At 34.0% G+C, this 18,601-nt stretch overlaps 1 protein-coding gene across 8 annotated transcripts in view; it reads right to left on the bottom strand.

The window, feature by feature from the left end:
* Positions 1–5,734, bottom strand: part of LOC143225404 (uncharacterized) — a 45,035-nt gene extending 39,301 nt beyond the window's left edge. For all 8 annotated transcript variants that reach the window (XM_076454753.1, XM_076454757.1, XM_076454754.1 and 5 more), the window contains exon 1: positions 5,509–5,734. The gene's annotated coding sequence lies outside the window, so the exon portion shown is untranslated. The remainder of the gene's footprint in view (positions 1–5,508) is intronic.
* Between the last annotated feature and the right edge of the window lie 12,867 nt (positions 5,735–18,601).

Genomic DNA, 18,601 nt, shown 5'->3' with positions numbered 1-18,601 from the left:
GATCCATCTCGTTCTTTGATAACAAAGTTAGAGTCCTACGCCTATTGGAAGAAATAACAAACCATTAAGTAGTGGAAGTGTCCGCCCTTCGTAACCAAGGGAACCTCGAACTAAGATCAATATGGATTATAGGGATAGCACGTTGGTCTAAGTTGCTATGGTAACTTTCAACTTCTGAGAGCTTCTTGTTTCATGAAAGTGTTACATACAAAACTTCCGATAGTTTGTCAACAAAACCAGTCAAACGAGAAAAGAGCATGTGTCAGGTTCAGATAAAACATACTCCATGTTATACCATTATTAGACTTTCCAAATCTCATATCCTGGTGCTCATCCTTTCCCTGAATGTTAGGCAGCCAATCTAACTATTCCTGATGAAAATAAAATAAAAGGTCCAGAAGAAGATGGCGGAGAGTGCCATTCACTTGTCTTTCCTGTGATAAGCATTTAAAAATTAGGGAAGGTGGTATACTGCCTTACAACCTTTTCCAAAAACAAACAGTGCTTAACTAGAGGAGGTACCAGTGACTGTTAACTAGTTCCACGGGTTCTATTTAAAAGTCCTATGGTAGGTTTAGAATGATCAAATTTCGGGTTCGATTTCTCGTAGTGGACTGAGTGCAGAAAGCTCACTGTATAGCTTTAAAACTAGAAGATGGCTTTGTATTCTTTACTGAGATACAAACTCTCACTGATACAAGTATAGCTTCAATATCTTTGAAACTTCTTTAGCCAATTTTGTACCACGTTTTAAACACAACTCTAACATAAACTATACATGTACACCTCCACGCTAGCTACATGTGTATTACTATTATACCTCTACATAAACTATACATGTACTCCTCTACACTAACTACAGGTGTATTACACTATGTAACAAAAATTTTACTTTTTCTTGTTCCTGAGCAAAAATTATTATTTCCCAATTGCTTATGCCTAAAGTAAATGGAAAAGACCTATTTTTCTCTTCAAACTTTTTGTGACCTGGGTAATGAAATTTTCAAATTTGCCCATTTTCCAGAACATTCCAGGTAGATTCAATGCTGAATAGCTGATAGAGAATTTTCTCGAACTTACAAGAATTTTCTAGAACTTTCTAGAATGTTGTAGAACTTATAAGAATTTTCAAGATTGAAAGTGTACAAGTTGCAAGTCAGAGAAAGCGTCACCAACATTTGTCAAGCTTCTTCACTCGTCAAGATGGGCTCTGTGTATCCGGTCTGTGAGAGGCAATTGAAATTGCCTGTAACCCGAACGAGTGTCGCCTCTTCATTGATAGCTCCTCCAGAAGCCTCAAAGCTGTGCTGCTTCATAACAGGAATAAGTATTCGTCTCTTCCCTTGGCTCATTCGGGGCACCTTAAAGAGGAATACAACAGTGTCAACACCTTGATAGAAGCCTTGAAGTATGATGAGTATTGCTGGGAGGTTATCGGAGACTTCAAAACGGTGGAATTCCTGATGGGTCTCCAAGGAGGCTTTACCAAGTTTCCCTGTTATCTTTGCCTTTGGGACAGCAGGGACACTGCATTGCACTACACAACTGGAAGCACTGGCTGCAACGGACAAAGTTCTCTGTGGGGAGGCACAATGTCAAGTGTGAGCCATTAGTGGACCTCCAGAAGGTGTTATTCCCACCATTGCACATAAAATTAGGCTTTATGAAACAATTTTTCACAGCTCTTGATAAGAAGTCTGCAGCCTTCAAGTACTTTGGAGACTTCTTCCTTAAGCTGTCTGAGGCTGTAGTGCACAGAATTCTCCTAGAACCTCAATAAGAAAGAAAAACCTTGGGGCAGCTTTGTCGCAGTGGTTCGGGACTTCTTGGACAATCACAAGGCCGAAAATTATGTGGAACTGGTTAAAGCTCTGATGAAGAACTACGGCAAAATGGGCTGCAGGATGTCCCTGAAAGTCCATATCTTTGATGCTCATCTTGACAAATTCAAGAACATGGGAGGATACTCATAGGAGCAAGGCGAGCGCTGTCACCAAGGGATACTGGATTTTGAACACCGCTACCAAGGAGAGTATAACGAAAACATGATGGAAGACTATATTTGGGGAGTGATACGTGAAAATGATTTACATTACAGTCGCAAATCTCGAAAAACTACTCACTTCTTAACATTTTTGTATAATTTTAGTATAAACACATGTAAATCTTGATTCATATGTTGTTTTATTCAGACCTTATGTAAATGAAAATGTGCAAATTTGCCCGTTTTTACATAGAAAATAGGTTAATTTTTAAATTTCATTATCCAGGTCACAAAAACAAAGTTTGAAGGGAATAATGGCCATTTTCTGTACTTTTACAACATAAGCAATTAAGAAATAACACATACTATGTAGTAACAAAATTATATAAACTCTATTTGTACACCCCCTGACCTAGCTACATGTGTATTATTATACATCTATATAAACTATACATGTACACCTCTAACCTAGCTACATATGTATTATTATACCTCTACACAAACTATACATGTACACCTCTAACCTAGCTACATATGTATTATTATACATATATACGAACTATACATGTACACCCCCTGACCTAGCTACATGTGTATTATTATACCTCTACATAAACTATACATGTACACCTTCACACTAGCTACAGGTGTATTATTTTACCTCTACACAAAATATATATGTACACCTCTAATCTAGCTAGATGTGTATTATTATACATGTATATAAACTATTCTTGTACACCCCCTAATCTAGCTACATGTGTATTGTTATACCTGTATATAAACTATACATGTACACCTCTACACTAACTACATGTGTATTATTATAGCTCTACATAACCTACACGTGTACACCTCTATTTAATCTAGCTGTACATGTATTCGTTTACATTATTTATACACAAGTATAGTACAACCGAGAATGGGTTTCTTAAGTCTATGTACATATATGTATTGTTATATTCTTTACATTATTTATATGGTAGTATGTAACACTTTGTAGTGGTAGTATGCTACGATATTTAATAATGTGTGTTGTAAGTTAATATATAATGTTGTCAGAAGCTGTGCTGAACGATGACAGACACAGGGAACTACTATAAATGTAGAAAGAACAAATTTAAATTACTGCATTCTGGTTCTACAGTTGTAATTCATGAACCTGAGTTGGTAATGAAATCGGGAAAATTGTGTACAGAGATGAAGTGGTAATAACGTGAAGTGTGACTAGAAAAGTTGCTAATGTCAATATTTTATACGTCAATAGTGAAAAGTGGACTTCTTCGTTCATGTTACTTCCAATGTTTTTAAACATGTTTAAACACAATAACAACGTTACAGTACTTGAAACATGTTGAAGAATGATAGAGTTGTGAATGTTGTTTTCTTTTGTTCTCTCTCTCAGTTTCCTTGTTGTGTAACCGATGTAAGTGTCTTCACAGGTTGGGCAACGAAATTCATAAACTCCAGACTTGTATTGAGGACTAATCCTGTCTTTGATAAGGAACAGATTTGGGAGGATCGCGGAAGCTTTGAACAAATAGTGGGCTCCAGATAAAAACTTGAAATGTAGGAATCGATTTGAACATTATAAAAATGAATGATAAATAGTTCATTGATCAGTGAGACCGGTCGACAGCTTAGTGGCTTTAGTTAAGTTTTTATTCACTTCGATTTATTGAATATTGTTCGCATGACATACGAGAAGTAGCATACACACAAGAACATTAGAAATAGGTTACTGTTTCGCATTCTCTATGAAGTTTTAATAAAAGGGCTCTGTTCATCATTAAAAGATTGTTTGTTTGTTTGTTTGTTTGTTTTTGAATTTCGCGCAAAGCTACTCGAGGGCTATCTGCGCTAGCCGTCCCTTAAATTAAGACTAGAGGGAAGGCAGCTAGTCATCACCACCCACCGCCAACTCTTGGGCTACTCTTTTACCAACGAATAGTGGAATTGACCGTCACATTATAACGCCCCCATGGCTGAAAGGGCGAGCATGTCTGGTGCGACGGGGATGCGAACCCGCGACCCTCAGATTACGAGTCGTACGCCTTAACCCACCTGGCCATGCCGGGCCTATCTTTAAAAAAAAACATATTTTCCATTATCTCTTACAGAACAGTCTAAGATTTACAACAATGATACAAAGAAGGAGAATTCTCAATGAAACAACGGTCACATGTGGTAGCATACATACAGGTTACAATATATGGTAGGATATATATAAATTACAATATATGGTAGAATACAAAAGCGTTGCAATATATTGTTCATACATACACGTTACAGTAAATTCTAGATAATGGTGTATTGTACAATTTATTCACTTTAATTTTGTATTATCTATAGTAGGGTATTCTACTAAAGATTTCTCTTGGTTCAGTAATAAATACTGCCTTGTTTTTTTCTATTCTTGAGTGTGTATATCATTATATTTCGATAACTATTGCATGTATATAGTAATTACACATGTGGAAATCAACGACTGTTGAATATCTGAACAGAAATAGCGTCAACACTATATAGTCTATGTATATATAATCTAGCTCTACATGTGTTCCTTTGCACTATTAATACACGAACGTGTTTCTTTACTCTCTCTCTATATATATATAGTTATATTCTAAATGTACCAGGTCACTACACTATTATGTTTTCGGGCAAAACGTGTCCTAAAAATTAAAGTACAAGTCTTTGTATCGGAGGGTTCATGGTTAACAAATAAACATGCTTCCAACTCCTGAGGTACGGGAGCTTACATCAGTGACAGGAAAACCCACTGGTTCATTAGAGTAGCCTAAGGGTTGGAGATGTATGTTTTGACTGAGTGCTTTCCCTATATACAGTTTTTCAGAAACGCTCACACAATATGGTCTTGGAGTACTTTTTGTATGGTCGTGTATATATATATATATATGTATGTGTATGTCTGTTTCAAGGCGTCAACAGTAGTTATGATTTAACTGGATAAACAAAAATACATTATAATAAGAAAGTTCGAGAATCACAGTACGATTTTAGACGATCCAGTTTCTACTCATCACTGTTATAATAACAGAGAATTCATGGATGGTTGAATAAATATAAACTCTACTTTATAACAATCGTATATATATATATACATATATATGTATGTATGTGTGTATGTATGTATACACACACCTTACAACTAAAAGATACATTAATCAAATTCCATTTTCACAGTCAGTGTATTTTACAGTAACTACATATATTTCTGAACGTAATACACACACATACAGTGCCTCTAACTGGTTTGTGTTTTCATCTCTACTCTATACGTCTTGTGATAACTGTAATTAGGTTTGTATGTGCAGTAAATCATACGTGTGAGCCATATATAAAATTATATTTAATTACATTAGGTCATCTTTACATCCTAAGAAAAAGCGCTGAATCTTTAAACTTTTCTAAAGAACAGGTGTATTTAATAGTTCATAATAAATTCACCAAAACATTTATAACAACGATTCTAGAAGAAGAATAGACAAAAAGATCCATACCAGACCAGCATTACCAGCTAACCCGTCTAAACCGGTGGCGACAGAAACTTCGATAAACCTCAGCCCCTCATACTTTGATGTTGTTTAGGCCGCCAGCTAGGACGGTTTCCCGCCAAATCCAGGCATGCAGGATAAACAAGAGTAGAACGGTCGCCGGATTCAAGCCTGAGTTCGAGTTTCGACTTTAACTTACTTCACAGAAACACTGAGCATTCTACAATTACCCGGCAAGCACAGCGCGCCACGAAGCAGCAAGTGGACTATCGACTAGGAGGGAGGAAAGAGAAAGGGGGTTCTTAACACCCTTAACCAGCAGATCGTCACCAGGGTTTAGTCTATTCATGAACAACAGGAGACAATGGTTTGAAGCAAGTAGCTACAAACTGAAAAGTTTACCTCAGTAAAAGTCAGCCTGAATAATGTGGTGTTTTCCTCATCAAATGCAGACAACTGAAAAAAAAAGAAGAAAAACCTCGATTTGTGCAAAACAAAGAGAATAGTCCAACTACAAAAACATGCGCTGCCCCAAGCAGTATCTATCTACCTTGTGGAGTTATTCGCTTTTAAGATGGGGTAGAATAGAATAGAAACACATTAAGGGCATTAGTATATTGTAGTAGTGGGATAGTAGGTATTAATAGTGTAATATTATGTATTACTATTTTATAGTATATAGGCAGTAAGTAGTAGGGGTAAATATAGAATTAAAAAATAAGTTAATATACCAATACCGTGTATTTATTGGATGACTGTAAAAACCATAGGGTTAAAGTAATTTAGTTTCTGAATACTATAAACACTGTTGGTGTTAATATAACCTAGTTTCTATATATTATAAAACACTGTTGGTGTTAATATAACTTAGTTTCTAAATATTATAAAACACTGTAAAACCAAACGAATTCTTAACTGGCCCTACAGACCAAAGATTAGCCTATTCACGCTTTCTCAGCACAAATTCGGTCTGTAAACTAGATATGTTATTATACAGCCATAAAACCAAGGTATACAAGAGAACATATCACTTATAGACACTTCATATCCGTCAGTACATACACTAACCACATTTAATAACTTTATGTCCATCACTGCATGCACTATACACATCTAATAACTTTATATCCAACACTACATTCACTACACGCATCTACTAACTTTATATCTATCACTACATACACTAAACACATCTAATAACTTTATATCCGTTAGTAAATACATTACAGACATCTAATAACTTTATTCTCACCACTAGATACACTACACACATTTAATACACTTATAATCATCACTACATTAACTAAACACATCAAATAATTTCATATCTATCACTACACACACTACACATATCTAATTGCTTTATATCCACCACTAAATACACTACACGCGTTTATTAACTTTATATCCATCACTGCATACACTACAGAGATCTAATAACTTTATATCTATCACTACAAACACAACATACATCCAGTAACTTTATATCAATCACTATACATATCTAATAGCACTATATCCATCACTACAAACACTACGCACATCTAATAACTTTATATCCATAAATACATACACTAGAGACATCTAATAACTTTATGTCCATCAGTACATACACTAAACACATCTAATAACATTATATCTATCACTATTCTGTCTAATACCTTTATATCAATCACTACATACAGTTAATAACTTTATATTCACCACTACATACTCTACAGATATGCAATAACTTTATATCCACCACTACATACTCTACAGATATCCAATCACTTTATATCCATAAATACTTACACTACAGACATCTAACAACTTTATATCAATCACTACATATACTCATGATACCTTATAACTTTATATTCATCACTACATACACTACACACATCTAATAACTTTATATCCATTACTACGCAATCTAATATCTTTATATCAATCATTACACACACTACATACAGCTAATAACTTTATATCCATCACTACTTACACTAGAGACATCCAATAACAGTATATCCATCACTACATACGTTACCTTCATCTAATAACTTTATATATATCACTACGTACACTACACACATCTAATAACTCTATATCCATCACGACATACACTGCACCATCTAATAACTTTATATCCATCACTACGCAATTTAATACCTTTATATCAATCACTACATACAGTACCTAAGCTAATAGCTTTATACCCATCACTACATATCTAACACACATCTAATAAATTTATATCCACCACTACATGCACTTCACACATCTTATAACTTCATATCCATCACTACATATCCTACACACATCTAATAACTTTATATCAATCACTACACACAATACACACATCTAATAACTTTTATCCATCACTACGTACACTACAGACATCTAATGACTTTTTTATATATCACTATATACCCTACACGCTTCTAATAACTCTCTATCCATCACTACATACACTACACCCATCTAATAATGTTATATCCATCAGTACATACACTACACCCATCTAATAACTTGTATCCATCACTTCGTACACTACGGACATGCCATGACTTTATATCAATCACTAGATACTCTCCACACATCTAATAACTCTATATCCATCACCACATAGACTACACATTTTCAAAAACTTTAAATCCTTCAATACGTACACCACACACATCTAATAATTTTATATCCTTTAGTACAAACACTCCTGCATCTATCAGTGATGTCGAGAAACCCACTTGTTGAGAAATTTATATGCAAAAACGGCTCTTCTATGTAAAATATTTTCTGTTCGCTCTTCTATGTAAAATATTTTTTCAACCCAAACGAGCCATTTTTGCATATAAACTCCTGCATCTAATAACTTTATATCCATCACTACGCACATCTAATAACTTTATATACAACACTACATACAATACACACATATACTAACTTTATGTGCAACACTGCATGCAATACACACATCTAATAACTTTATATCCACCACTACCTACACTATATACATCAAATATATTCATATCCATCACCACCTACACTACAGACATCTAATAACTTTATATCCATCAGTACGTACATTACAGACAACTGAAAACATTATATCCATCACTACATACACTAGACACATTTGATAACTTTATAAGAATACTTTCAACTTCATTGTTTTGACGGTTTTTAAGAATCTTCTTTCAACCTCATTTTTAGGCGGATTTTAGCAATCTTCTTTCAACTTCATTATTTTGATTTGTTTTTAAAACTTTTTAACTTTATTGTTTAGACGAATTTCAACATCCTTCTTTCAAATTTATTGTTAAGACGGGATTGAACAACCTTCAACTTCATTGTTTAGATCGGTTTTATCAACCTTCTTTTAACGTTATTGTTTAGACGGATTTTAGCAACCTTCTGTCAATTTTATTGTTCAGAAGGATTTTAACGACTTTCTATCAACTTCATTTTTTAGACGTGTTTGAACAACCTTCTTTCAACTTCATTGTTTAGGCGGGTTTTATGGACATTTTTTAACTTCATTGTTTAAACGGGTTTTAACAACCTTCTTTGAACTTCACTGTTTAGAAGGGTTGTAACAAACTTCTTTTAACATCATTGTTTATACGGGTTTCCATATCCTGCTTTCAACTTCTTTGTTTAGACAGATTTTAATAACTTTCTTTCAACTTTAGTGTTTAGACGAGTTTTAATATCTTCTTTGAACTTTATTGTTTAGACGGGTTTTTCAATCTTCTTTCAACTTTAAACGTGTTTTAACAACATTCTTTCAACTTAATTGTTTACACGGATTTTACCAACCTTTTTTAAACTTCATTGCTTACACGAGTTTTAACAACCTTCTTTCAACCTCATTATTTAGACCGATTTTCACAACCTTTTTCCTACTTCATTGTTTTGACGGATTTTAGCAACCTTTCCTTGACCTCCATTTCTTAGACTGGTTTTAGCAACCTTCTTTTTCTTTCATTATTTAGACGCGTTTTAACAAACTTCTTCAAACTTCATTATTTAGAGGATTATAACAACCTTCTTTCAACTTCATTGTTTAGACGGGTTTTAATATCCTTCTTTCAACTTTGTTGTTTAGACGGGTTTTAACAACCTTTTTTCAACTTTTTATATGGATTTCAACAGCCTTCTTTCAACTTCATTTTTTACTCGGATTTTAGCAACCTTTTTTAAACTTTATTGCTTAGATGGGTTCTAGCAACCTTCTTTAAACTTTATTGCTTAGATGGGTTCTAGCAACCTTCTTTCAACCTCCTCGTTAAGACGGGCTTTCACAGTCTTCTTTCAACTTCATTGTTTAGCGGATTTTAGAAAACCTCTTTCAACTACGTTGTTTAAACGGATATTTAACAACCTTCTTTCAGCTTCATTGTTTAAACGGGTTTTAACCACCTTGTTTCAACTCCATTGTTTCGACGGGTTTTAACGACATTCTTTCAAATTCATTGTTTAGACGGATTTTAGCAACCTTCTTTCAACTTCGTTGTTTTGACGTGTCTTAACAACAACCTTTCAACTTCATACTTTAGTCGAATTTTTTACAACCTTCTTTCAACTCTATTGTTTAGACAGGTTTAAACATCTTTTCCAACTTCATTATTTGGAGAGGTTTTATCAACCTTCTTTGAGTTTCATTATTTAGATTTGTTTTAACAACCTTCTTTCAACTTCATTGTTTAAAAGAGTTTTAACAACCTTCTTTCAAATTCATTGTTGAAACTGGTTTGATGAACCTTTTTTCAACTTCATTATTTATTTTTACAACCTATTTTTCAACTTCACTGTATAGACGGTCTTTTCCAAACTTCTTTCAACTTCATTGTTTGGACGCGTTTTAGTAACTTTCTTTCAACTTAATTGCGTATACGGGTTTTAGCAACCTTCTTTCAACATTATTGTTTACACTGGTTTTAACATCCTTTTTTCAACTTTGTTGTTTAGACAGGTTTTCACAACGTTCTTTATCTTCATTGTTTAGACGGATTTTAGAAACCTTCTTTCAACTACATTGTTTAGGCGGATTTTAAGAACCGTCTTTTAAGTTCATTACTTAGACGGGTTTTAACAATTCTCTTTCAACTTCATTGTTTAGACTGGTTTTAGCAACCTTCTTTCAACTTCATTGTTTAGACTGGTTTTAGCAACCTTCTTTCAACTTCATTGTTTAGACGGGTATTAGCGGCTTTCTTTCAACTTTGTCGTTTAGACGGGTTTTAACAACCTTCTTTCAAGTTCGTTATTTAGTCGGGCTTTACAAATTTCTTTCAACATCATTGTCCAGACGGATTTTAACAACCTTCTTTGATCTTCATTGTTTGGAAGCGTTTTAGCATCCTTCTTTCATCTTCATTTTCTGGATGGATTTTAGTGACCTTCTTTCAACTTTATTGCTTATACGAGTTTTAGTGACCTTTTGAGAACTTCATTGTTTAGACGGGTTTTAGTGACCTTCTTTCAACTTCATTGTTTATACAAGTTTTAGCAAACTTGTTTCAACTTCATTGCGTAGACGGGATGTAGTGACCTTCTTTCAGCTTCATTGTTTAGACGCGTTTTTGTGGCCTTTTATCTTCAATGTTTAGACGAGTTTTAACAACCTTCTTTCAACTTCATTGTTTATACAGGTTTTAGCGACCTTCTTTCAACTTCGTAAATTAGACGTGGTTTAGTAACTTTCTTGCAACTTCATTGTTGAGACAGGTTTTGGCGACAATTTCTGTTCACATTTCTGTGTTATTTGGAGAGGCATTACACTCGTTAGTTCTTTCGCAGCGTGTATATACAGGTCCACAGTTAAAAAGTAACCAAGGAATTCTTATAATTCAGACTTGTGCATTATCACATATATAAAACCCCATCAAAGCATCAGTTGTTAAATTAATTCTCCCATATCTATAATCCTAACATTCGCATTCAAAATTCAAGCCATTTTACTTTTAATATATTTATTCTAACTACGTCCTATATATGGCTCCTTTAATGGCACAGTGGCATGTCTGAAGGTTTAAGACGCTGTAGTTCTGGGTTCTGTTCCCCTCGGTGGATACACAAATTGTTACTTTGCTTTAAACACAAACAAGATGAAGTAGACATCAAGCTGGTAAACAAATAATACTCACCTAATATATTGGACACTCAACTTAGGCAAAGCATGTTTATATTCCATGACGTCGACTAATGGAACAGCGGTAAGTTTGCGGATTTACAGCGTTGGCATCCTGGATGTTTTATTCTGCGGTTGACACAGCAGATAGTCCAATGTGTCTTTGCTCAAATTGTACACATACCCACATGACTATGGTTCTCAAGTGATGAACTGAACGTAGCTTCTCTTCTTTAACTGGAAAGTAATGTGTAAACATTACATAGTTCTTCATTCCTGAAGATTACAGTGTCTTCACTTCTCTAAAGTCTTAGTTCGGGTTTCACAATTTATTTGCGTGAATGACCAATATTTTTTTATCCTAAGTATTTTTTACTGTCGTGAACATAGGGTTACAAAGATAATAATGATATGTGCTTTTGGCTGACTGTCAGAAACTTACATTATAATTATATAGTGATGTAAATATACAGTTGTGTTAGACTAAAGATTCTTCTACAGTAAGTGCCTGTGACTTGTTGGCGATAATTTCAAACAATAAACGGACAGCACACACTTTATTTGTGTTAAAACATTCCTTACACTAATGAGGTCATAGTTATATCTTGAACATTAGACAGTACTCTTCTTGTTGTCAAAAGTTCACTTAGTCAGTTCAGTTGCATTGAAATTCAGATGACAAGCTGAATTATTTTCCTCCATTTCTATAGAAATAGTATCCGTGTATTATTCACTTACGCTGTTGCGCGAGTTACGGCATTTGCATCATGAACTTATAATAATCTTCTGTTTTTTCGTACTTCCAAATAACGGTCTACCTTTTTTTCAAAGTCCTGACAGGCAGGTTCAATTAGTGTAGAACATCTTTGACTAGACAAATTATTTTTTTTGTCTCATCCAAACTATTAATTTTACTAATACGTTAACCATTAGGTCTTTCACTCCTACGATCACTAACTTTAATGTTTTAAACTTTTCTCTGATCAAACATCTTTCTCTCGTAACTTTTACTCTCTTCTGTTCTGCTCGTCTTGACAAAGATATTTACATGTATATAGGTTAGGTCTTCAAAACTGCACAGTCTTGACATCGATGTATTACAAACACAAAATAAATAAATTAATAATAGTACACTTAACAGGTTTTTATATCTGGTAGTGATTTATAATGGTTAAGGCTATGGAAAATGGTTAAGGCCAACAAACTGAATATAAATCACCATGCACGCATTAATAATCGACCCTGAGTTTGGCAAGATATAAGGATTTTAAAATACAAATACCGTAGTTCAACATGTTACGCTAAAAGGTTTTAGAGCCTCACCACATTTGTTTCTGATCTGTTTTATGACGGTGTATCTTTAAAATAATTCTACAGCATAGAACTATCTATTCAAAACGTTTCGTAATACGGCTGTTATGTCAAAAACATATCACACCAACAAGATGCCCTTCATTATATATCTAGTATACCTGCATGTTGGTTTCCCAGTGTCCTTTTGATCAGCTCAATTGCAGAAAACTCCACATACAACTTGACAGATATATCTCTGTATGGAACAGAAGGAATACTATTTTATTCTTCGCTGCTTCAGGTATTAGATGACTGAATGTTCAGGTCGTGGAATTAATCTGTGTATGCATGACTTATAGACGAGGTTCTTTTGTGTTATGTTGCATATTGTTGCTGGTCTATATGTTCTTCGATCCCCACCTGCTACAAGGTACTGTTTTTAGATTTCTATAGCTATGGTATGACTTGCTGCAAATCTCTTCCTGGAAGGTTTTGGTCTTCCAAGTTAAGCCGCATTTCTCATATTGAGAAATTTAAATCTCCGATTGGAACACATTTTTATGGTATGAACGTATAATTATTTTATATTTGATAGGTTTATTACACACCTTTACCCAAAGCAATCAATTTTCGGTGCCTTTTCACTGATCTACGTGACGGCAAACAAAAATGGTCAGAACTTAATTCTGTTACACGTCTAGCCACTACGACTTTGTATTGCTTGACGTGAATTCTACTTCACGGTATAAGATCACATAAACCTGTGTAACTTAATGTTCACAAGGGATAAGATCAAATAAACATGTGTAACTTAATGTTCACAAATAAGATCACATGAACCTGTGTAACTTAATGTTCACGAGGAATAAGATCACATGAGCATGTGTAACTTAATATTCAAAGGGATAAGATTACATGAACCTGTGTAAATTAATGTTCACAAGGAATAAGCTCGCATGAACCTGTGTAACTTAATGTTAACAAGTGATAAGATCACATGAACCTGTGTAACTTAATGTTCACGAGGAATAAGATCACATGAACAAGTGTAACTTAATATTCACAAGGGATAAGATCAAATAAACCTGTGTAACTTAATGTTCACAAGGAATAAGATCACATAAACATGTGTAACTTAATCTTTACAAGGAATAAGATCACATAAACCTGTGTAACTTAATGTTCACAAGGAATAAGATCACATAAACCTGTGTAACTTAATGTTCACAAGGATAAGATCACATGAACCTGTGTAACTTAATGTTCACAAGGAATAAGATCACATGAACCTGTGTAACTTAATGTTCACAAGGGATAAGATCACATGAACCTGTGTAACTTAATGTTCACAAGGGATAAGATCACATGAACCTGTGTAACTTAATGTTCACGAGGAATAAGATCACATGAGCATGTGTAACTTAATATTCAAAGGGATAAGATTACATGAACCTGTGTAAATTAATGTTCACAAGGAATAAGCTCGCATGAACCTGTGTAACTTAATGTTCACAAGGGATAAGATCACATGAACCTGTGTAACTTAATGTTCACGAGGAATAAGATCACATGAACAAGTGTAACTTAATATTCACAAGGGATAAGATCAAATAAACCTGTGTAACTTAATGTTTACAAGGAATAAGATCAAATAAACCTGTGTAACTTAATGTTCACAAGGAATAAGATCACATGAACATGTGTAACTTAATATTCACAAGGGATAAGATCAAATAAACCTGTGTAACTTAATGTTCACAAGAAATAAGATCACATGAACATGTGTAACTTAATCTTTACAAGGAATAAGATCACATAAAACTGTGTAACTTAATGTTCACAAGGAATAAGCTCGCATGAACCTGTGTAACTTAATGTTCACAAGGGATAAGATCACATGAACCTGTGTAACTTAATGTTCACAAGGAATAAGATCACATGAACCTGTGTAACTTAATATTCACAAGGGATAAGATCACATGAACCTGTGTAACTTAATGTTCACAAGGAATAAGATCACATGAACCTGTGTAACTTAATGTTCACAAGGGATAAGATCACATGAACCTGTGTAACTTAATGTTCACAAGGAATACGATCACATGAACATGTGTAACTTAATGTTCACAAGGAATAAGATCACATGAACCTGTGTAACTTAATGTTCACAAGGGATAAGATCACATGAACCTGTGTAACTTAATGTTCACAAGGGATAAGATCACATGAACCTGTGTAACTTAATGTTCACAAGGAATAAGATCACATGAACATGTGTAACTTAATATTCACAAGGGATAAGATCACATGAACCTGTGTAACTTAATGTTCACAAGGAATAAGATCACATGAACCTGTGTAACTTAATGTTCACAAGGAATAAGATCACATGAACCTGTGTAACTTAATGTTCACAAGGAATAAGATCACATGAACCTGTGTAACTTAATGTTCACAAGGAATAAGATCACATGAACCTGTGTAACTTAATGTTCACAAGGAATAAGATCACATGAACCTGTGTAACTTAATGTTCACAAGGAATAAGATCACATGAACATGTGTAACTTAATATTCACAAGGTAACTTAATAAGATCACATGAACCTGTGTAACTTAATGTTCACAAGGAATAAGATCACATGAACCTGTGTAACTTAATGTTCACAAGGGATAAGATCACATGAACCTGTGTAACTTAATGTTCACGAGGAATAAGATCACATGAACAAGTGTAACTTAATATTCACAAGGGATAAGATCAAATAAACCTGTGTAACTTAATGTTCACAAGGAATAAGATCACATGAACCTGTGTAACTTAATGTTCACAAGGAATAAGATCACATGAACCTGTGTAACTTAATGTTCACAAGGGATAAGATCACATGAACCTGTGTAACTTAATGTTCACAAGGAATAAGATCACATGAACATGTGTAACTTAATATTCACAAGGGATAAGATCAAATAAACCTGTGTAACTTAATGTTCACAAGGAATAAGATCACATGAACCTGTGTAACTTAATGTTCACAAGGAATAAGATCACATGAACCTGTGTAACTTAATGTTCACAAGGGATAAGATCACATGAACCTGTGTAACTTAATGTTCACAAGGAATAAGATCACATGAACCTGTGTAACTTAATGTTCACAAGGGATAAGATCAAATAAACCTGTGTAACTTAATGTTCACAAGGAATAAGATCACATGAACAAGTGTAACTTAATATTCACAAGGGATAAGATCAAATAAACCTGTGTAACTTAATGTTCACAAGGAATAAGATCACATGAACCTGTGTAACTTAATGTTCACAAGGGATAAGATCACATGAACCTGTGTAACTTAATGTTCACAAGGAATAAGATCACATGAACCTGTGTAACTTAATGTTCACGAGGAATAAGATCACATGAACATGTGTAACTTAATGTTCACAAGGAATAAGATCACATGAACCTGTGTAACTTAATGTTCACAAGGAATAAGATCACATGAACCTGTGTAACTTAATGTTCACAAGGGATAAGATCACATGAACCTGTGTAACTTAATGTTCACAAGGGATAAGATCACATGAACCTGTGTAACTTAATGTTCACCAGGAATAAGATCACATGAACATGTGTAACTTAATCTTTACAAGGAATAAGATCACATAAAACTGTGTAACTTAATGTTCACAAGGAATAAGATCACATGAACCTGTGTAACTTAATGTTCACAAGGGATAAGATCACATGAACCTGTGTAACTTAATGTTCACAAGGAATAAGATCACATGAACCTGTGTAACTTAATGTTCACAAGGGATAAGATCACATGAACCTGTGTAACTTAATGTTCACGAGGAATAAGATCACATGAACCTGTGTAACTTAATGTTCACAAGGAATAAGATCACATGAACCTGTGTAACTTAATATTCACAAGGGATAAGATCAAATAAACCTGTGTAACTTAATGTTCACAAGGAATAAGATCACATGAACCTGTGTAACTTAATGTTCACAAGGGATAAGATCAAATAAACCTGTGTAACTTAATGTTCACAAGGAATAAGATCACATGAACCTGTGTAACTTAATGTTCACAAGGAATAAGATCACATGAACCTGTGTAACTTAATGTTCACAAGGAATAAGATCACATGAACCTGTGTAACTTAATGTTCACGAGGAATAAGATCACATGAACATGTGTAACTTAATATTCACAAGGGATAAGATCACATAAACCTGTGTAACTTAATGTTCACAAGGAATAAGATCACATGAACCTGTGTAACTTAATATTCACAAGGGATAAGATCACATGAACCTGTGTAACTTAATGTTCACAAGGAATAAGATCACATGAACCTGTGTAACTTAATGTTCACAAGGAATAAGATCACATGAACCTGTGTAACTTAATGTTCACAAGGAATAAGATCACATGAACCTGTGTAACTTAATGTTCACAAGGAATAAGATCACATGAACCTGTGTAACTTAATGTTCACAAGGAATAAGATCACATGAACCTGTGTAACTTAATGTTCACAAGGAATAAGATCACATGAACCTGTGTAACTTAATGTTCACAAGGGATAAGATCACATAAACCTGTGTAACTTAATGTTCACAAGGAATAAGATCACATGAACCTGTGTAACTTAATGTTCACAAGGAATAAGATCACATGAACATGTGTAACTTAATATTCACAAGGGATAAGATCAAATAAACCTGTGTAACTTAATGTTCACAAGGAATAAGATCACATGAACCTGTGTAACTTAATGTTCACAAGGGATAAGATCACATAAACCTGTGTAACTTAATGTTCACAAGGAATAAGATCACATGAACCTGTGTAACTTAATGTTCACAAGGGATAAGATCACATGAACCTGTGTAACTTAATGTTCACGAGGAATAAGATCACATGAACAAGTGTAACTTAATATTCACAAGGGATAAGATCAAATAAACCTGTGTAACTTAATGTTCACAAGGAATAAGATCACATGAACAAGTGTAACTTAATATTCACAAGGGATAAGATCAAATAAACCTGTGTAACTTAATGTTCACAAGGAATAAGATCACATGAACCTGTGTAACTTAATGTTCACAAGGGATAAGATCACATAAACCTGTGTAACTTAATGTTCACAAGGAATAAGATCACATGAACCTGTGTAACTTAATATTAATAAGATCAAATAAACCTGTGTAACTTAATGTTCACAAGGAATAAGATCACATGAACCTGTGTAACTTAATGTTCACGAGGAATAAGATCACATGAATATGTGTAACTTAATATTCACGAGGAATAAGATCACATAAGCATGTGTAACTTAATGTTCACAAGAAATAAGATCACATGAACATGTGTAACTTAATATTCACAAGGGATAAGATCAAATGAACCTGTGTAACTTAATGTTCACAAGGAATAAGATCACATGAACCTGTGTAACTTAATGTTCACAAGGGATAAGATCACATGAACCTGTGTAACTTAATGTTCACAAGGAATAAGATCACATGAACCTGTGTAACTTAATGTTCACAAGGAATAAGATCACACCTGTGTAACTTAATGTAACAAGGAATAAGATCACATAATGTGTAACTTAATGTTCACAAGGAATAAGATCACATGAACCTGTGTAACTTAATGTTCACAAGGAATA

Source organism: Tachypleus tridentatus, chromosome 9 (assembly GCF_004210375.1).
Source record: "Tachypleus tridentatus isolate NWPU-2018 chromosome 9, ASM421037v1, whole genome shotgun sequence".
Classification (NCBI taxonomy): Eukaryota; Metazoa; Arthropoda; class Merostomata; order Xiphosura; family Limulidae; genus Tachypleus; species Tachypleus tridentatus.
The sequence above is the reverse complement of the archived record's forward strand: the minus strand, read 5'-3'. Positions and strand labels throughout refer to the sequence as shown.